Here is a 20,729-nt window from a genome sequence, read left to right on the forward strand (position 1 = left end):
AGTTATCCGCTCATGACAGGCTGTAGACGTTGGAGTCACGCCCCGGGGGTTGAAAAGAAGGTCCCCTTCTCCCCGTGTAGTCAGAGTGGTGCTGGCCACCACCCTCAAGTGTCAGATACACTTCTAGTAAATATAAATAGCCCAGAAAGTGAAGAAGAACACAGTCGCCAAGATAGCCGAATTGGTAAGGCATTCGACATGCAATCGAAAGCCGTGGGTTCAGTCCCCACTCTGGGTGCGTGTTTATCTTTCTTTCTTTTTTCTGTAGATTTAAAAAAAATGTTTACTTCATTACCCGTAGTAAAAAAGCAAAGAGCCTAATCAAACCCCTATGCCTCCTTTGGCATTGTAGACTGCTGACCTATCTTTCTGTATTTCCTCAACGAGCCCCTCATTTCCTTACTATATTATTCTGCGAAAGCTTAGCGAGGGTCTCGGTTCAGGCAGCCTTGATGCCTAGGTACAGAAGAGGGCTTCCCGCCAGTTATCCGCTCATGACAGGCTGTAGACGTTGGAGTCACGCCCCGGGGGTTGAAAAGAAGGTCCCCTTCTCCCCGTGTAGTCAGAGTGGCGCTGGCCACCACCCTCAAGTGTCAGATACACTTCTAGTAAATATAAATAGCCCAGAAAGTGAAGAAGAACACAGTCTCCAAGATAGCCAAATTGGTAAGGCATTCGAGATGTAATCGAAAGCCGTGGGTTCAGTCCCCACTCTGGGCGCGTGGTTTTCTTTCTTTCTTCTGTAGATTTAAAAAAATGTTTACTTCATTACCCGTAGTAAAAAAGAAAAGAGCCTAACCAAACCCCTATGCCTCCTTTGGCATTGTATACTGCTGACCTATCTTTCTGTATTTCCTCAATGAGCCCCTCATTTTCTTACTATATTATTCTGCGAAAGCCTAGCGAGGGTCTCGGTTCAGGCAGCCTTGATGCCAAGGTACATAAGAGGGCTTCCCGCCAGTTACCCGCTCATGACAGGCTGTAGACGTTGGAGTCACGCCCCAGGGATTGAAAAGAAGGTCGCCTTCTCCCCGTGTAGTCAGAGTAGCTCTGGCCACCACCCTCAAGTGTCAGATACACTTCTAGTAAATATATATAGCCCAGAAAGTGAAGGAGAAGACAGTCGCCCAGATAGCCGAATTGGTAAGTCATTCGACATGTAATCGAAAGGCGTGGGTTCAGTCTCCACTCTGGGTGCGTGTTTTTCTTTCTTTCTTTCTTCTGTAAATTAAAAAAAAATGTTTACTTCATTAACCGTAGTAAAAAAAAAAGAGCCTAACCACACCTCCATGCCTCCTTTGGCATTGTAGACTGCTGACCTATCTTTCTGTATTTCCTCAACGAGCCCCTCATTTCCTTACTATATTATTCTGCGAAAGCCTAGCGAGGGTCTCGGTTCAGGCAGCCTTGATGCCTAGGTACAAAAGAGGGCTTCCCGCCAGTTATCCGCTCATGACAGGCTGTAGACGTTGGAGTCACGCCCCGGGGGTTGAAAAGAAGGTCCCCTTCTCCCCGTGTAGTCAGAGTGGCGCTGGCCACCACCCTCAAGTGTCAGATACACTTCTAGTAAATATAAATAGCCCAGAAAGTGAAGAAGAACACAGTCGCCAAGATAGCCGAGTTGGTAAGGCATTCGACATGTAATCGAAAGCCGTGGGTTCAGTCCCCACTCTGGGTGCGTGTTTATCTTTCTTTCTTTTTTCTGTAGATTTAAAAAAAATGTTTACTTCATTACCCGTAGTAAAAAAGCAAAGAGCCTAACCAAACCCCTATGCCTCCTTTGGCATTGTAGACTGCTGACCTATCTTTCTGTATTTCCTCAACGAGCCCCTCATTTCCTTACTATATTATTCTGCGAAAGCTTAGCGAGGGTCTCGGTTCAGGCAGCCTTGATGCCTAGGTACAGAAGAGGGCTTCCCGCCAGTTATCCGCTCATGACAGGCTGTAGACGTTGGAGTCACGCCCCGGGGGTTGAAAAGAAGGTCCCCTTCTCCCCGTGTAGTCAGAGTGGCGCTGGCCACCACCCTCAAGTGTCAGATACACATCTAGTAAATATAAATAGCCCAGAAAGTGAAGGAGAACACAGTCGCTCAGATAGCCGAATTGGAAAGGCATTCGACATGTAATCGAAATCCATGGGTTCAGTCCCCACTCTGGGCGCGTGTTTTTCTTTCTTTCTTTCTTCTGTAAATTTAAAAAAAATGTTTACTTCATTAACCGTAGTAAAAAAAAAAGAGCCTAACCACACCTCCATGCCTCCTTTGGCATTGTAGACTGCTGACCTATCTTTCTGTATTTCCTCAACGAGCCCCTCATTTCCTTACTATATTATTCTGCGAAAGCCTAGCGAGGGTCTCGGTTCAGGCAGCCTTGATGCCTAGGTACAGAAGAGGGCTTCCCGCCAGTTATCCGCTCATGACAGGCTGTAGACGTTGGAGTCACGCCCCGGGGGTTGAAAAGAAGGTCCCCTTCTCCCCGTGTAGTCAGAGTGGCGCTGGCCACCACCCTCAAGTGTCAGATACACTTCTAGTAAATATAAATAGCCCAGAAAGTGAAGAAGAACACAGTCGCCAAGATAGCCGAATTGGTAAGGCATTCGACATGTAATCGAAAGCCGTGGGTTCAGTCCCCACTCTGGGCGCGTGGTTTTCTTTCTTTCTTCTGTAGATTTAAAAAAATGTTTACTTCATTACCCGTAGTAAAAAAGAAAAGAGCCTAACCAAACCCCTATGCCTCCTTTGGCATTGTATACTGCTGACCTATCTTTCTGTATTTCCTCAACGAGCCCCTCATTTTCTTACTATATTATTCTGCGAAAGCCTAGCGAGGGTCTCGGTTCAGGCAGCCTTGATGCCTAGGTACATAAGAGGGCTTCCCGCCAGTTACCCGCTCATGACAGGCTGTAGACGGAGTCACGCCCCGGAGATTGAAAAGAAGGTCGCCTTCTCCCCGTGTAGTCAGAGTAGCTCTGGCTACCACCCTCAAGTGTCAGATACACTTCTAGTAAATATATATAGCCCAGAAAGTGAAGGAGAACACAGTCGCCCAGATAGCCGAATTGGTAAGGCATTCGACATGTTATCGACAGGAGTGGGTTCGGTCCCCACTCTGGGCGTGTGTTTTCCTTTCTTTCTTTCTTCTGTAGATTTAAAAAAATGTTTACTTCATTAACCGTAGTAAAAAAGAAAAGAGAGTAACCACACCCCTATGCCTCCTTTGGCATTGTAGACTGCTGACCTATCTCTTTGTATTTCCTCAACAAGCTCCCTCATTTCCTTACTATATTATTCTGCGAAAGCCTAGCGAGGGTCTCGGTTCAGGCAGCCTTGATGCCTAGGTACATAAGAGGGCTTCCCGCCAGTTACCCGCTCATGACAGGCTGTAGACCTTGGAGTCACACCCCGGGGGTTGAAAAGAAGGTTCCCTTCTCTCCGTGTAGTCAGAGTGGCACTGGCCACCACTCTCAAGTGTCAGATACACTTCTAGTAAATATAAAAAGCCCAGAAAGTGAAGGAGAACACAGTCGCCCAGATAACCGAATTGGTAAGGCATTCGACATGTAATCGAAAGGCGTGGGTTTGGTCCCCGCTCTGGGCGCGTCTTTTTCTTTCTTTCTTTCTTCTGTAGATTTAAAAAAAATGTGTACTTCATTAACCGTAGTAAAAAAGAAAAGAGCTTAACCAAACCCCTAGCCTCCTTTGGCATTGTAGACTGCTGACCTATCTTTCTGTATTTCCTCAACGAGCCCCTCATTTCCTTACTATAATATTCGGCGAAAACCTAGCGAGGGTCTTGGTTCAGGCTGCCTTGATGCCTGGGTACATAAGAGGGATTCCCGCCAGTTACCCGCTCATGACAGGCTGTAGACGTTGGAGTCACGCCCCGGGGGTTGAAAAGAAGGTCCCCTTCTCCCCGTGCAGTCAAAGTGGCGCTGGCCACCACCCTCAATGGTCAGATACACCTCTAGTAAATATAAATATCCCTGAAAGTGAAGGAGAACACAGTCACTCAGATAGCCGTATTGGAAAGGCATTCGACATGTAATCGAAATCAATGGGTTCAGTCCCCACTCTGGGCGCGTTTTTCTTTCTTTCTTTCTTCTGTAAATTAAAAAAAAATGTTTACTTCATTAACCGTAGTACAAAAGAAAAGAGCCTAACCACACCCCTATGCCTCCTTTGGCATTGTAGACAGCTGACCTATGTTTCTGTAATTCCTAAACGAGCCCCTCATTTCCCTACTATATTATTCTGCGAAAGCCTAGCGAGGGTCTCGGTTCAGGCAGCCTTGATGCCTAGGTACATAAGAGGGCTTCCCGCCAGTTAACCGCTCATGACAGGCTGTAGACGTTGGAGTCACGCCTGGGGGTTGAAAAGAAGGTCCCCTTCTCCCCGTGTAGTCAGAGTGGCGCTGGCCACCACCCTCAAGTGTCAGATACACATCTAGTAAATATAAATAGCCCAGAAAGTGAAGGAGAACACAGTCGCTCAGATAGCCGAATTGGAAAGGCATTCGACATGTAATCGAAATCCATGGGTTCAGTCCCCACTCTGGGCGCGTGTTTTTCTTTCTTTCTTTCTTCTGTAAATTAAAAAAAATGTTTACTTCATTAACCGTAGTAAAAAAAAGAGCCTAACCACACCCCCATGCCTCCTTTGGCATTGTAGACTGCTGACCTATCTTTCTGTATTTCCTCAATGAGCCACTCATTTTCTTACTATATTATTCTGCGAAAGCCTAGCGAGGGTCTCGGTTCAGGCAGCCTTGATGCCTAGGTACATAAGAGGGCTTCCCGCCAGTTACCCCCCCATGACAGGCTGTAGACGTTGGAGTCACGCCGCAGGGGTTGAAAAGAAGGTCCCCTTCTCCCCGTGTAGTCAGAGTGGCACTGGCCACCACCCTCAAGTGTCAAATACACATCTAGTAAATATAAATAGCCCAGAAAGTGAAGGAGAACACAGTTGCCCAAATATCCGAATTGGTAAGGCATTTGACATGTAATAGAAAGCCGTGGGTTCAGTCCCCACTCTGGGCGCGTGGTTTTCTTTCTTTCTTCTGTAGATTTAAAAAAAATGTTTACTTCATTAACCGTAGTAAAAAAGAATAGATCCTAACCGCACCCCTATGCCTCTTTTGGCATTGTAGACTGCTGACCTATCTTTCTGTATTTCCTCAATGAGCCCCTCATTATTTACTATATTATTCTGCGAAAGCCTAGCGAGGGTCTCGGTTCAGGCAGCCTTGATGCCTAGGTACATAAGAGGGTTCCCGCCAGTTACCCGCTCATGACAGGCTGTAGACGTTGGAGTCACGCCCCGGGAGTTGAAAAGAAGGTCGCCTTCTCCCCGTGTACCCAGAGTGGCACTGGCCACCACCCTCAAGTGTCAGATACACTTCTAGTAAATATATATACCCCAGAAAGTGAAGGAGAACACAGTGCCCAGATAGCCGAATTTGTTAAGGCATTCGACATTTATTCGAAAGGCGTGGGTTCGATCCCCACTCTGGGCGTGTGTTTTTCTTTCTTTCTTCTGCAGATTTAAAAAAAATGTTTACTTCATTAACCGTAGTAAAAAAGAATAGATCCTAACCGCACCCCTATGCCTCTTTTGGCATTGTAGACTGCTGGCCTATCTTTCTGTATTTCCTCAATGAGCCCCTCATTATTTACTATATTATTCTGCGAAAGCCTAGCGAGGGTCTCGGTTCAGGCAGCCTTGATGCCTAGGTACATAGGAGGGCTTCCCGCCAGTTACCTGCTCATGACAGGCTGTAGACGTTGGAGTCAAGCACCGGGGGTTGAAAAGAAGGTCCCTTTCTCCCCGTGTAGTCAGAGTGGCACTGGCCACCACCCTCAAGTGTCAGATACACTTCTAGTAAGTATAAATAGCCCAGAAAGTGAAGGAGAACACCGTCACCCAGATAGCCGAATTGGTAAGGCATTCGACATGTAATCGAAAGGCGGGGGTTCGGTCCCCACTCTGGGCGCGTGTTTTTCTTTCTTTCTTTCTTCTGTATATTAAAAAAAATGTTTACTTTATAACCGTAGTAGAAAAGAAAAAGCCTAAACACACCGCTATGCCTCCTTTGGCATTGTAGACTGCTGACCTATCTTTCTGTATTTCCTCAACGAGCCCCTCAATTCCTTACTATATTATTCTGCGAAAGCCTAGCGAGGGTCTCGGTTCAGGCAGCCTTGATGCCTAGGTACATAAGAGGGCTTCCCTCCAGTTACCCGCTCATGACAGGCTGTAGACGTTGGAGTCACGCCCCGGGGGTTGAAAAGAAGGTCCCCTTCTCCCCGTGTAGTCAAAGTGGCGCTGGCCACCACCCTCAAGTGTCAGATACACCTCAAGTAAATATAAATATCCCAGAAAGTGAACGAGAACACAGTCGCTCAGATAGCCGAATTGGTAAGTCATTCGACATGTAATCGAAAGGCGTGGGTTCAGTCTCCACTCTGGGTGCGTGTTTTTCTTTCTTTCTTTTTTCTGTAGATTTAAAAAAAAATGTTTACTTCATTAACTGTAGTAAAAAAGAAAAGAGCCTAACCAAACCCCTATGCCTCCTTTGGCATTGTAGACTGCTGACCTATCTTTCTATATTTCCTCAACGAGCCCCTCATTTCCTTACTATATTATTCTGCGAAAGCCTAGCGAGGGTCTCGGTTCAGGCAGCCTTGATGCCTAGGTACAGAAGAGGGCTTCCCGCCAGTTATCCGCTCATGACAGGCTCTAGACGTTGGAGTCACGCCCCGGGGGTTGAAAAGAAGGTCCCCTTCTCCCCGTGTAGTCAGAGTGGCGCTGGCCACCACCATCAAGTGTCAGATACACTTCTAGTAAATATAAATAGCCCAGAAAGTGAAGGAGAACACAGTCGTCCAGATATCCGAATTGGTAAGGCATTCGACATGTAATCGAAAGCCGTGGGTTCAGTCCCCACTCTGGGCGCGTGGTTTTCTTTCTTTTTTTCTTCTGTAGATTTAAAAAAAATGTTTACTTCATTAACCGTAGTAAAAAAGAAAAGAGCCTAACCACACCCCTATGCTTCCTTTGGCATTGTACACTGCTGACCTATCTTTCTGTATTTCCTCAACGAGCCCCGAATTTCCTTGCTATATTATTCTTCGAAAGCAGAGCGAGGGTCTCGGTTCAGGCAGCCTTGATGCCTAGGTACATAAGAGGGCTTCCCGCGAGTTACCCGCTCATGACAGGCTGTAGACCTTGGAGTCACACCCCGGGGGTTGAAAAGAAGGTCCCCTTCTCCCCGTGTAGTTAGAGTGGCGCTGGCCACCACCCTCAAGTGTGAGATAGAATTCTAATAAATATAAATAGCCCTGAAAGTGAAGGAGAACACTCTCGCCCAGATAGCAATATTGGTAAGGCATTCGACATGTAATCGAGAGGCATGGGTTCGGTCACCACTCTGGGCGCGTGTTTTTCTTTCTTCCTTTCTTCTGTACATTAAAAAAAAATGTTTACTTCATTAACCATAGCTAAAAAGAAAAGAGCCTAACCACACCCCTATGCCTCCTTTGGCATTGTAGACTGCTGACCTATCTTTCTGTATTTCCTCAACGAGCCCTTCATTTCCTTAGTATATTATTCTGCAAAAGCTTAGCGAGGGTCTCGGTTCAGGCAGCCTTGGTGCCTAGGTACATAAGAGGGCTTCCCGCCAGTTACCCGCTCATGACAGGCTGTAGACGTTGGAGTCACGCCCCGGGGGTTGAAAAGAAGGTCCCCTTCTCCCCGGGTAGTCAGAGTGGCGCTGGCCACCACCCTTAAGTGTCAGATACACTTCTAGTAAATATCAATAGCCCAGAAAGTGAAGGAGAACCAAGTCGCCCAGACAGCCGAATTGGTAAAGCATTCGACATGTAATCGAAACGCGTGGGTTCGGTCCCCACGCTGGGCGCGTGTTTTTCTTTCTTTCTTCTGTAGAAAAAAAAATGTTTACTTCATTACCCGTAGTAAAAAACAAAAGAGCCTAACCACACCACTAGTCCTCCTTTGGCATTGTAGACTGCTGACCTATCTTTCTGTATTTCCTCAACGAGCCCCTCAATTTCTTACTGCATTATTCTGCGAAAGCCTAGCGAGGGTCTCGGTTCAGGCAGCCTTGATGCCTAGGTACATAAGAGGGCTTCCCGCCAGTTACCCGCCAATGACAGGCTGTAGACGTTGGAGTCATGCCCCGGGGGTTGAAAAGAAGGTCCCCTTCTCCCCGGGTAGTCAGAGTGGCGCTGGCCACCACCCTCAAGTGTCAGATACACTTCTAGTAAATATAAATAGCCCAGAAAGTGAAGGAGAACACAGTCGCCCAGATAGCCGTATTGGTAAGGCATTCGACGTGTAATCGAAAGGCGTGGGTTCGGTCACCACTCTGGGCGCGTGTTTTTGTTTCTTTATTTCTTCTCTAGATTTAAAAAAATGTTTACTTCATTACCCGTAGAAAAAAAGAAAAGAGCCTAACCACACCCCTATGCCTCCTTTGGCATTGTAGACTGCTGACCTATCTTTTTGTATTTCCTCAATGAGCCCCTCATTTCCTTACTATATTATTCTGCGAAAGCCTTGCGAGGGTCTTGGTTCAGGCAGCATTGATGCCTATGTACATAAGAGGGCTTCCCGCCAGTTACCCGCTCATGACAGGCTGTAGACCTTGGAGTCACACCCCGGGGGTTGAAAAGAAGGTTCCCTTCTCCACGTGTAGTCAGAGTGGCGCTGGCCACCACCCTCAAGTGTCAGATACACTTCTAGTAAATATAAATAGCCCAGAAAGTGAAGGAGAACACAGTCGCCCAGATAGCCGTATTGGTAAGGCATTTGACATGTAATAGAAAGCCGTGGGTTCGGTCCCCACTCTGGGCACGTGGTTTTCTTTCTTTCTTCTGTAGATTTAAAAAAAATGTTTACTTCATTCCCCGTAGAAAAAAAGAAAAGAGCCTAACCACACCCCTATGCCTCCTTTGGCATTGTAGACTGCTGACCTATCTTTCTGTATTTCCTCAACGAGCCCCTCAATTTCTTACTATATTATTCTGCGAAAGGCTTGCGAGGGTCTCGGTTCAGGCAGCCTTGGTGCCTAGGTACATAAGAGGGCTTCCCGCCAGTTTCCCGCTCATGACAGGCTGTAGACGTTGGAGTTACGCCCCAGGGGTTGAAAAGAAGGTCCCCTTCTCCCCGTGTAGTCGGAGTGGCGCTGGCCACCACCCTCAAGTGTCAGATACACTTCTAGTAAATATAAATAGCCCAGAAAGTGAAGGAGAACACAGTCGCCCAGATATCCGAATTGGTAAGGCATTCGACATGTAATCGAAAGGCGTGGGTTCGGTCCCCACTCTGGGCGCGTGGTTTTTTTTCTTTCTTTCTTCTGTAGATTTTAAAAAAATGTTTACTTCATTAACCGTAGTAAAAAAGAAAAGAGCCTAACCACACCCCTATGCCTCCTTTGGCATTGTAGACTGCTGACCTATCTTTCTGTATTTCCTCAACGAGCCCCTCATTTTTTTACTATAATATTCTGCGAAAGCCTAGCGAGGGTCTCGGTTAAGGCAGCCTTGATGCCTAGGTACATAAGAGGGCTTCCCGCCAGTTAACCGCTGATGACAGGCTGTAGATGTTGGAGTCACGCCCCGGGGGTTGAAAAGAAGGTCTCCTTCTCCCCGTGTAGTCAGAGTGGCACTGGCCACCACTCTCAAGTGTCAGATACACTTCTAGTAAATATAAAAAGCCCAGAAGGTGAAGGAGAACACAGTCGCCCAGATAACCGAATTGGTAAGGCATTCGACATGTAATCGAAAGGCGGGAGTTCGGTCCCGACTTTGGGCGCGTGTTTTTCTTTCTTTCTTTCTTCTGTAGATTAAAAAAATGTTTACTTCATTAACCGTAGTAAAAAAAAAAAAAGCCTAACCACACCGCTATGCCTCCTTTGGCATTGTAGACTGCTGACCTATCTTTCTGTATTTCCTCAACGAGCCCCTCAATTCCTTACTATATTATTCTGCGAAAGCCTAGCGAGGGTCTCGGTTCAGGCAGCCTTGATCCCTAGGTACATAAGAGGGCTTCCCGCCAGTTACCCGCTCATGACAGGCTGTAGACGTTGGAGTCACGCCCCAGGGGTTTAAAAGAAGGTCCCCTTCTCCCCGTGTAGTCAAAGTGGCGCTGGCCACCACCCTCAAGTGTCAGATACACCTCTAGTAAATATAAATATCCCTGAAAGTGAAGGAGAACACAGTCACTCAGATAGCCGAATTGGTAAGGCATTCGACATGTAATCGAAAGCCATGGGTTCAGTCCCCACTCTGGTCGCGTGTTTTTCTTTCTTTCTTCTGTAAATTTAAAAAAATGTTTACTTCATTAAATGTAGTAAAAAAGAATAGATCCTAACCAAACCCCTATGCCTCCTTTGGCATTGTAGACTGCTGACCTATCTTTCTGTATTTCCTCAACGAGCCCCTCAATTTCTTACTATATTATTCTGCAAAAGGCTTGCGATGGTCTCGGTTCAGGCAGCCTTGGTGCCTATGTACATAAGAGGGCTTCCCGCCAGTTTCCCGCTCATGACAGGCTGTAGACGTTGGAGTCACGCCCCAGGGGTTGAAAAGAAGGTCCCCTTCTCCCCGTGTAGTCGGAGTGGCGCTGGCCACCATCCTCAAGTGTCAGATACACTTCTAGTAAATATAAATAGCCCAGAAAGTGAAGGAGAACACAGTCGTCCAGATATCCGAATTGGTAAGGCATTCGACATGTAATCGAAAGGTGTGGGTTCGGTCCCCACTCTGGGCGCATGGTTTTCTTTCTTTCTTTCTTCTGTAGATTTAAAAATGTTTACTTCATTAACCGTAGTAAAAAAGAAAAGAGCCTAACCACACCCCTATGCCTCCTTTGGCATTGTAGGCTGCTGACCTATCTTTCTGTATTTCCTCAACGAGCCCTTCATTTCCTTACTATATTATTCTGCGAAAGCCTAGCGAGGGTCTCGGTTCAGGCAGCCTTGGTGCCTAGGTACATAAGAGGGCTTCCCACCAGTTACCCGCTCATGACAGGCTGTAGACGTTGGAGTCACGCCCCGGGGGTTGAAAAGAAGGTCCCCTTCTCCCCGTGTAGTCAGAGTGGCGCTGGCCACCACCCTCAAGTGTCAGATACACTTATAGTAAATATAAATAGCCCAGAAAGTGAAGGAGAACACAGTCTTCCAGATAGCCGAATTGGTAAAGCATTCGACATGTAATCGAAAGGCGTGGGTTCGGTCCCCACTCTGGGCGCGTGTTTTTCTTTCTTACTTCTGTAGATTAAAAAAAATGTTTACTTCATTAACCGTAGTAAAAAAGAAAAAAGCCTAACCACACCGCTATGCCTCCTTTGGCATTGTAGACTGCTGACCTATCTTTCTGTATTTCCTCAACGAGCCCCTCAATTCTTTACTATATTATTCTGCGAAAGCCCAGCGAGGGTCTCGGTTCAGGCAGCCTTGATGCCTAGGTATATAAGAGGGCTTCCCGCCAGTTACCCGCTCATGACAGGCTGTAGACGTTGGAGTCACGCCCCGGGGGTTGAAAAGAAGGTCGCCTTCTCCCCGTGTAGTCAGAGTAGCGCTGGCCACCACCCTCAAGTGTCAGATACACCTCTAGTAAATATAAATATCCCAGAAAGTGAAGGAAGACACAGTCACTCAGATAGCCGTATTGGTAAGTCATTCGACATGTAATTGAAAGGCGTGGGTTCAGTCTCCACTCTGGGTGCGTGTTTGTCTTTCTTTCTTTTCTCTGTAGATTTCAAAAAATGTTTACTTCATTACCCATAGTAAAAAAGAAAAGAGCCTATCCACACCCCTATGCCTCCTTTGGCATTGTAGACTGCTGAACTATCTTTCTGTATTTCCTCAACGAGCCCCTCATTTTATTACTATAATATTCTGCGAAAGCTTAGCGAGGGTCTCGGTTCAGGCAGCCTTGATGCCTAGGTATATAAGAGGGCTTCCCGCCAGTTACCCGCTCATGACAGGCTGTGGACTTTGGAGTCACGCCCCGGGGGTTGAAAAGAAGGTCCCCTTCTCCCCGTGTAGTCAATGTGGCGCTGGCCACCACTCTCAAGTGTCAGATACACTTCTAGTAAATATAAAAAGCCCAGAAAGTGAAGGAGAACACAGTCGCCCAGATAACCGAATTGGTAAGGCATTCGACATGTAATCGAAAGGCGTGGGTTCGGTCCCCACTCTGGGCGCGTGTTTTTCTTTCTTTCTTTCTTCTGTAGATTAAAAAAATGTTTACTTCATTAACCGTAGTAAAAAAGAAAAAAGCCTAACTACACCGCTATGCCTCCTTTGGCATTGTAGACTGCTGACCTATCTTTCTGTATTTCCTCAACGAGGCCCTCAATTCTTTACTATATTATTCTGCGAAAGCCTAGCGAGGGTCTCGGTTCAGGCAGCCTTGATGCCTAGGAACATAAGAGGGCTTCCCGCCAGTTACCCGCTCATGACAGGCTGTAGACGTTGGAGTCACGCCCCGGGGGTTGAAAAGAAGGTCCCCTTCTCCCCGTGTAGTCGGAGTGGCGCTGGCCACCACCCTCAAGTGTCAGATACACATCTAGTAAATATAAATAGCCCAGAAAGTGAAGGAGAACACAGTCGCCCAAATATCCGAATTGGTAAGGCATTTGACATGTAATAGAAAGCCGTGGGTTCGGTCCCCACTCTGGGCGCGTGGTTTTCCTTCTTTCTTCTGTAGATTTAAAAAAAATGTTTACTTCATTAACCGTAGTAAAAAAGAATAGATCCTAACCACACCCCTATGCCTCTTTTGGCATTGTAGACTGCTGACCTATCTTTCTGTATTTCCTCAACGAGCCCCTCATTTCTTACTATATATCATTCTGCGAAAGCCTAGCGAGGGTCTCGGTTCAGGCAGCCTTGATGCCTAGGAACATAAGAGGGCTTCCCGCCAGTTACCCGCTCATGACAGGCTGTAGACGTTGGAGTCACGCCCCGGGGGTTGAAAAGAAGGTCGCCTTCTCCCCGTGTTGTCAGAGTGGCACTGGCCACCACCCTCAAGTGTCAAATACACTTCTAGTAAATATATATAGCCCAGAAAGTGAAGGAGAACACAGTCGCCGAGATAGCCAAATTTGTTAAGGCATTCGACATTTAATCGAAAGGCGTGGGTTCGATCCCCACTATGGGCGCGTGTTTTTCTTTCTTTCTTTCTTCTGTAGAATTAAAAAAATGTTTACTTCATTGCCCGTTGTAAAAAAGAAAAGAGCCTAACCACACCCCTATGCCTCCTTTGGCATTGTAGACAGCTGACCTATCTTTCTGTATTTCCTCAACGAGCCCCTCATTTCCCTACTATATTATTCTGCGAAAGCCTTGCGAGGGTCTCGGTTCAGGCAGCCTTGATGCCTAGGTACATAAGAGGGCTTCCCACCAGTTACCTGCTCATGACAGGCTGTAGACGTTGGAGTCACGCCCGGGGGTTGAAAAGAAGGTCCCCTTCTCCCCGTGTAGTCAAAGTGGCAATGGCCACCACCCTCAAGTGTCAGATACACTTCTAGTAAATATATATAGCCCAGAAAGTGAAGAACACAGTCGCCCAGATAGCCGAATTTGTTAAGGCATTCGACATTTAATCGAAAGGCGTGGGTTCGGTCCCCACTCTGGGCGCGTGTTTTTCTTTCTTTCTTTTTTCTGTAGATTTAAAAAAATGTTTACTTCAATACCCGTAGTAAAAAAAAGAGCCTAACCACACCCCTATGCCTCCTTTGGCATTGTAGACAGCTGACCTATCTTTCTGTATTTCCTCAACGCGCCCCTCGTTTCCCTACTATATTATTCTGCGAAAGCCTTGCGAGGGTCTCGGTTCAGGCAGCCTTGATGCCTAGGTACATAAGAGGGCTTCCCACCAGTTACCTGCTCATGACAGGCTGTAGACGTTGGAGTCACGCCCGGGGGTTGAAAAGAAGGTCCCCTTCTCCCCGTGTAGTCAAAGTGGCAATGGCCACCACCCTCAAGTGTCAGATACACTTCTAGTAAATATATATAGCCCAGAAAGTGAAGAACACAGTCGCCCAGATAGCCGAATTTGTTAAGGCATTCGACATTTAATCGAAAGGCGTGGGTTCGGTCCCCACTCTGGGCGCGTGTTTTTCTTTCTTTCTTTTTTCTGTAGATTTAAAAAAATGTTTACTTCAATACCCGTAGTAAAAAAAAGAGCCTAACCACACCCCTATGCCTCCTTTGGCATTGTAGACAGCTGACCTATCTTTCTGTATTTCCTCAACGCGCCCCTCGTTTCCCTACTATATTATTCTGCGAAAGACTAGCGAGGATCTCGGTTCAGGCAGGCTTGATGCCTAGGTACATAAGAGGGCTTCCCGCCAGTTACCCGCTCATAACAGGCTGTAGACGTTGGAGTCACGCCCCGGGGGTTGAAAAGAAGGTCCCCTTCTCCCCGTGTAGTCAAAGTGGCAATGGCCACCACCCTCAAGTGTCAGATACACCTCTACTAAATATAAATATCCCAGAAAGTGAAGAAGAACACAGTCGCCAAGATAGCCGAATTGGTAAGGCATTCGACATGTAATCGAAAGCCGTGGGTTCAGTCCCCACTCTGGGCGCATGGTTTTCTTTCTTTCTATCTTCTGTAGATTTAAAAAAATGTTTACTTCATTAACCGTAGTAAAAAAGAAAAGAGCCTAACCGCACCCCCAAGCCTCCTTTGGCATTGTAGACTGCTGACCTATCTTTCTGTATTTCCTCAAGGAGCCCCTCATTTTCTTACTGTATTATTCTGCGAAAGCCTAGCGAGGGTCTCGGTTCAGGCAGCCTTGATGTCTAGGTATATAAGAGGGCTTCCCGCCAGTTACCCACTCATGACAGGCTGTAGACGTTGGAGTCACGCCCGGGGGTTGAAAAGAAGGTCCCCTTCTCCCCGTGTAGTCAAAGTGGCAATGGCCACCACCCTCAAGTGTCAGATACACCTCTACTAAATATAAATATCCCAGAAAGTGAAGAAGAACACAGTCGCCCAGATAACCGAATTGGTAAGGCATTCGACATGTAATCGAAAGGCGTGGGTTCGGTCCCCACTCTGGGCGCGTGTTTTTCTTTCTTTCTTTCTTCTGTAGATTAAAAAAATGTTTACTTCATTAACCGTAGTAAAAAAGAAAAAAGCCTAACTACACCGCTATGCCTCCTTTGGCATTGTAGACTGCTGACCTATCTTTCTGTATTTCCTCAACGAGCCCCTCAATTCTTTACTATATTATTCTGCGAAAGCCTAGCGAGGGTCTCGGTTCAGGCAGCCTTGATGCCTAGGAACATAAGAGGGCTTCCCGCCAGTTACCCGCTCATGACAGGCTGTAGACATTGGAGTCACGCCACAGTGGTTGAAAAGAAGGTCCCCTTCTCCCCGTGAAGTCAGAGTGGCGCTGGCCACCACCCTCAAGTGTCAGATACACATCTAGTAAATATAAATAGCCCAGAAAGTGAAGGAGAACACAGTCGCCCAGATAGCCAAATTTGTTAAGGCATTCGACATTTAATCGAAAGGCGTGGGTTCGATCCCCACTATGGGCGCGTGTTTTTCTTTCTTTCTTTCTTCTGTAGAATTAAAAAAAATGTTTACTTCATTGCCCGTTGTAAAAAAGAAAAGAGCCTAACCACACCCCTATGCCTCCTTTGGCATTGTAGACAGCTGACCTATCTTTCTGTATTTCCTCAACGAGCCCTTCATTTCCCTACTATATTATTCTGCGAAAGCCTTGCGAGGGTCTCGGTTCAGGCAGCCTTGATGCCTAGGTACATAAGAGGGCTTCCCACCAGTTACCTGCTCATGACAGGCTGTAGACGTTGGAGTCACGCCCGGGGGTTGAAAAGAAGGTCCCCTTCTCCCCGTGTAGTCAAAGTGGCAATGGCCACCACCCTCAAGTGTCAGATACACTTCTAGTAAATATATATAGCCCAGAAAGTGAAGAACACAGTCGCCCAGATAGCCGAATTTGTTAAGGCATTCGACATTTAATCGAAAGGCGTGGGTTCGGTCCCCACTCTGGGCGCGTGTTTTTCTTTCTTTCTTTTTTCTGTAGATTTAAAAAAATGTTTACTTCAATACCCGTAGTAAAAAAAAGAGCCTAACCACACCCCTATGCCTCCTTTGGCATTGTAGACAGCTGACCTATCTTTCTGTATTTCCTCAACGCGCCCCTCGTTTCCCTACTATATTATTCTGCGAAAGACTAGCGAGGATCTCGGTTCAGGCAGGCTTGATGCCTAGGTACATAAGAGGGCTTCCCGCCAGTTACCCGCTCATGACAGGCTGTAGACGTTGGAGTCACGCCCCGGGGGTTGAAAAGAAGGTCACCTTCTCCACGTGTAGTAAGAGCGGCGCTGGCCACCACCCTCAAGTGTCAGATACACTTCTAGTAAATATATATAGCCCAGAAAGTGAAGGAGAACACAGTCGCCCAGATAGACGAATTTGTTAAGGCATTCGACATTTAATCGAAAGGCGTGGGTTCGGTCCCCACTCTGGGCGCGTGTTTTTCTTTCTTTCTTCTGTAGAATTAAAAAAAAATGTTTTCTTCATTAACCATAGTAAAAAAGAAAAGAGCCTAACCACACCCCTATGCCTCCTTTGGCATTGTAGACAGCTGACCTATCTTTCTGTATTTCCTCAACGAGCCCCTCATTTCCCTACTATATTATTCTGCGAAAGCCTAGCGAGGGTCTCGGTTCAGGCAGCCTTGATGTCTAGGTATATAAGAGGGCTTCCCGCCAGTTACCCACTCATGACAGGCTGTAGACGTTGGAGTCACGCCCGGGGGTTGAAAAGAAGGTCCCCTTCTCCCCGTGTAGTCAAAGTGGCAATGGCCACCACCCTCAAGTGTCAGATACACCTCTACTAAATATAAATATCCCAGAAAGTGAAGAAGAACACAGTCGCCAAGATAGCCGAATTGGTAAGGCATTCGACATGTAATCGAAAGCCGTGGGTTCAGTCCCCACTCTGGGCGCATGGTTTTCTTTCTTTCTTTCTTCTGTAGATTTAAAAAAAATGTTTACTTCATTAACCGTAGTAAAAAAGAAAAGAGCCTAACCGCACCCCCAAGCCTCCTTTGGCATTGTAGACTGCTGACCTATCTTTCTGTATTTCCTCAAGGAGCCCCTCATTTTCTTACTGTATTATTCTGCGAAAGCCTAGCGAGGGTCTCGGTTCAGGCAGCCTTGATGCCTAGGTACATAAGAGGGCTTCCCGCCAGTTACCCGCTCATGACAGGCTGTAGACGGAGTCACGCCCCGGGGGTTGAAAAGAAGGTCGCCTTCTCCCGTGTAGTCAGAGTGGCACTGGCCACCACCCTCAAGTGTCAGATACACTTCTAGTAAATATGTATAGCCCAGAAAGTGAAGGAGAACACAGTCGCCCAGATAGCCGAATTTGTTAAGGCATTCGACATGTAATCGAAAGGCGTGGGTTCGGTCCCCACTCTGGGCGCGTGTTTTTCTTTCTTTTTTCTGTAGATTTAAAAAAAATGTTTACTTCAATACCTGTAGTAAAAAAAAAGAGCCTAACCACACTCCTATGCCTCCTTTGGCATTGTAGACAGCTGACCTATCTTTCTGTATTTCCTCAACGAGCCCCTCGTTTCCCTACTATATTATTCTGCGAAAGACTAGCGAGGATCTCGGTTCAGGCAGCCTTGATGCCTAGGCACATAAGAGGGCTTCCCGCCAGTTACCCGCTCATGACAGGCTGTAGATGTTGGAGTCACGCCGCAAGGGTTGAAAAGAAGGTCCCCTTCTCCCCGTGTAGTCAGAGTGGCGCTGGCCACCACCCTCAAGTGTCAGATACACTTCTAGTAAATATAAAAAGCCCAGAAAGTGAAGGAGAACACAGTCGCCAAGATAGCCGAATTGGTAAGGCATTCGACATGTAATCGAAAGCCATGGGTTCAGTCCCCACTCTGGGTGCGTGTTTATCTTTCTTTCTTCTGTAGATTTAAAAAAATGTTTACTTCATTAGCCGTAGTAAAAAAGAAAAGAGCCTAACCAAACCCCTATGCCTCCTTTGGCATTGTAGACTGCTGACCTATCTTTCTGTATTTCCTCAACGAGCCCCTCATTTCCTTACTATATTATTCTGCGAAAGCTTAGCGAGGGTCTCGGTTCAGGCAGCCTTGATGCCTAGGTACAGAAGAGGGCTTCCCGCCAGTTATCCGCTTATGACAGGCTGTAGACGTTGGAGTCACGCCCCGGGGGTTGAAAAGAAGGTCCCCTTCTCCCCGTGAAGTCAGAGTGGCGCTGGCCACCACCCTCAAGTTTCAGATACACATCTAGTAAATATAAATAGCCCAGAAAGTGAAGGAGAACACAGTCGCCCAAATATCCGAATTGGTAAGGCATTTGACATGTAATAGAAAGCCGTGGGTTCGGTCCCCACTCTGGGCGCGTGGTTTTCCTTCTTTCTTCTGTAGATTTAAAAAAAATGTTTACTTCATTAACCGTAGTAAAAAAGAATAGATCCTAACCACACCCCTATGCCTCTTTTGGCATTGTAGACTGCTGACCTATCTTTCTTTATTTCCTCAACGAGCCCCTCATTTCTTACTATATTATTCTGCGAAAGCCTAGCGAGGGTCTCGGTTCAGGCAGCCTTGATGCCTAGGAACATAAGAGGGCTTCCCGCAAGTTACCCGCTCATGACAGGCTGTAGACGTTGGAGTCACGCCCCGAGGGGTTGAAAAGAAGGTCGCCTTCTCCCCGTGTTGTCAGAGTGGCACTGGCCACCACCCTCAAGTGTCAAATACACTTCTAGTAAATATATATAGCCCAGAAAGTGAAGGAGAACACAGTCGCCCAGATAGCCAAATTTGTTAAGGCATTCGACATTTAATCGAAAGGCGTGGGTTCGGTCCCCACTATGGGCGCGTGTTTTTCTTTCTTTCTTTCTTCTGTAGAATTAAAAAAAATGTTTACTTCATTGCCCGTTGTAAAAAGAAAAGAGCCTAACCACACCCCTATGCCTCCTTTGGCATTGTAGACAGCTGACCTATCTTTCTGTATTTCCTCAACGAGCCCCTCATTTCCCTACTATATTATTCTGCGAAAGCCTAGCGAGGGTCTCGGTTCAGGCAGCCTTGATGCCTAGGTACATAAGAGGGCTTCCCGCCAGTTACCTGCTCATGACAGGCTGTAGACGTTGGAGTCACGCCCGGGGGTTGAAAAGAAGGTCCCCTTCTCCCCGTGTAGTCAAAGTGGCAATGGCCACCACCCTCAAGTGTCAGATACACTTCTAGTAAATATATATAGCCCAGAAAGTGAAGGAGAACACAGTCGCCCAGATAGCCGAATTTGTTAAGGCATTCGACATTTAATCGAAAGGCGTGGGTTCGGTCCCCACTCTGGGCGCGTGTTTTTCTTTCTTTCTTTTTTCTGTAGATTTAAAAAAAATGTTTACTTCAATACCCGTAGTAAAAAAAAAGAGCCTAACCACACCCCTATGCCTCCTTTGGCATTGTAGACAGCTGACCTATCTTTCTGTATTTCCTCAACGCGCCCCTCGTTTCCCTACTATATTATTCTGCGAAAGACTAGCGAGGATCTCGGTTCAGGCAGCCTTGATGCCTAGGTACATAAGAGGGCTTCCCGCCAGTTACCCGCTCATGACAGGCTGTAGACGTTGGAGTCACGCCCCGGGGGTTGAAAAGAAGGTCGCCTTCTCCACGTGTAGTCAGAGTGGCGCTGGCCACCACCCTCAAGTGTCAGATACACTTCTAGTAAATATATATAGCCCAGAAAGTGAAGGAGAACACAGTCGCCCAGATAGACAAATTTGTTAAGGCATTCGACATTTAATCGAAAGGCGTGGGTTCGGTCCCCACTCTGGGCGCGTGTTTTTCTTTCTTTCTTTCTTCTGTAGAATAAAAAAAATGTTTACTTCATTAACAATAGTAAAAAAGAAAAGAGCCTAACCACACCCCTATGCCTCCTTTGGCATTGTAGACAGCTGACCTATCTTTCTGTATTTCCTCAACGAGCCCCTCATTTCCCTACTATATTATTCTGCGAAAGCCTAGCGAGGGTCTCGGTTCAGGCAGCCTTGATGTCTAGGTACATAAGAGGGCTTCCCGCCAGTTACCCGCTCATGACAGGCTGTAGACGTTGGAGTCACGCCCGGGGGTTGAAAAGAAGGTCCCCTTCTCCCCGTGTAGTCAAAGTGGCAATGGCCACCACCCTCAAGTGTCAGATACACCTCTACTAAATATAAATATCCCAGAAAGTGAGGAAGAACACAGTCGCCAAGATAGCCGAATTTGTTAAGGCATTCGACATGTAATCGAAAGGCGTGGGTTCGGTCCCCACTCTGGCCGCGTTTTTCTTTCTTTTTTCTGTAGATTTAAAAAAAATGTTTACTTCAATACCTGTAGTAAAAAAAAGAGCCTAACCACACCCCTATGCCTCCTTTGGCATTGTAGACAGCTGACCTATCTTTCTGTATTTCCTCAACGAGCCCCTCGTTTCCCTACTATATTATTCTGCGAAAGACTAGCGAGGATCTCAGTTCAGGCAGCATTGATGCCTAGGCACATAAGAGGGCTTCCCGCCAGTTACCCGCTCATGACAGCCTGTAGATGTTGGAGTCACGCCCCGGGGGTGGAAAAGAAGGTCCCCTTCTCCCCGTGTAGTCAGAGTGGCGCTGGCCACCACCCTCAAGTGTCAGATACACTTCTAGT

The 20,729-nt window shown here is 46.9% G+C and overlaps 7 non-coding genes across 7 annotated transcripts; all 7 read left to right on the top strand.

Annotated features, from left to right (window-relative positions):
• Positions 1-166: 166 nt before the first annotated feature.
• Positions 167-238, top strand: Trnaa-ugc (transfer RNA alanine (anticodon UGC)). The gene has a single exon. It is a non-coding gene; the product is annotated as a tRNA-Ala (tRNA).
• Positions 239-5,438: 5,200 nt separating this feature from the next.
• Positions 5,439-5,511, top strand: Trnak-uuu (transfer RNA lysine (anticodon UUU)). The gene has a single exon. It is a non-coding gene; the product is annotated as a tRNA-Lys (tRNA).
• An 8,078-nt stretch (positions 5,512-13,589) lies between these two features.
• Trnak-uuu (transfer RNA lysine (anticodon UUU)) lies at positions 13,590-13,662 on the top strand. The gene has a single exon. It is a non-coding gene; the product is annotated as a tRNA-Lys (tRNA).
• Positions 13,663-14,064: 402 nt separating this feature from the next.
• On the top strand, positions 14,065-14,137 carry Trnak-uuu (transfer RNA lysine (anticodon UUU)). The gene has a single exon. It is a non-coding gene; the product is annotated as a tRNA-Lys (tRNA).
• Positions 14,138-15,503: 1,366 nt separating this feature from the next.
• Positions 15,504-15,576, top strand: Trnak-uuu (transfer RNA lysine (anticodon UUU)). The gene has a single exon. It is a non-coding gene; the product is annotated as a tRNA-Lys (tRNA).
• Positions 15,577-15,982: 406 nt separating this feature from the next.
• On the top strand, positions 15,983-16,055 carry Trnak-uuu (transfer RNA lysine (anticodon UUU)). The gene has a single exon. It is a non-coding gene; the product is annotated as a tRNA-Lys (tRNA).
• A 3,276-nt stretch (positions 16,056-19,331) lies between these two features.
• On the top strand, positions 19,332-19,404 carry Trnak-uuu (transfer RNA lysine (anticodon UUU)). Its single transcript has one exon. It is a non-coding gene; the product is annotated as a tRNA-Lys (tRNA).
• The last annotated feature ends 1,325 nt before the right edge of the window (positions 19,405-20,729 follow it).

Source organism: Haemaphysalis longicornis, unplaced genomic scaffold (assembly GCF_048455015.1).
Source record: "Haemaphysalis longicornis isolate Haplotype H1 unplaced genomic scaffold, Haemaphysalis longicornis Haplotype H1 scaffold_11, whole genome shotgun sequence".
Lineage (NCBI taxonomy): Eukaryota > Metazoa > Arthropoda > Arachnida > Ixodida > Ixodidae > Haemaphysalis > Haemaphysalis longicornis.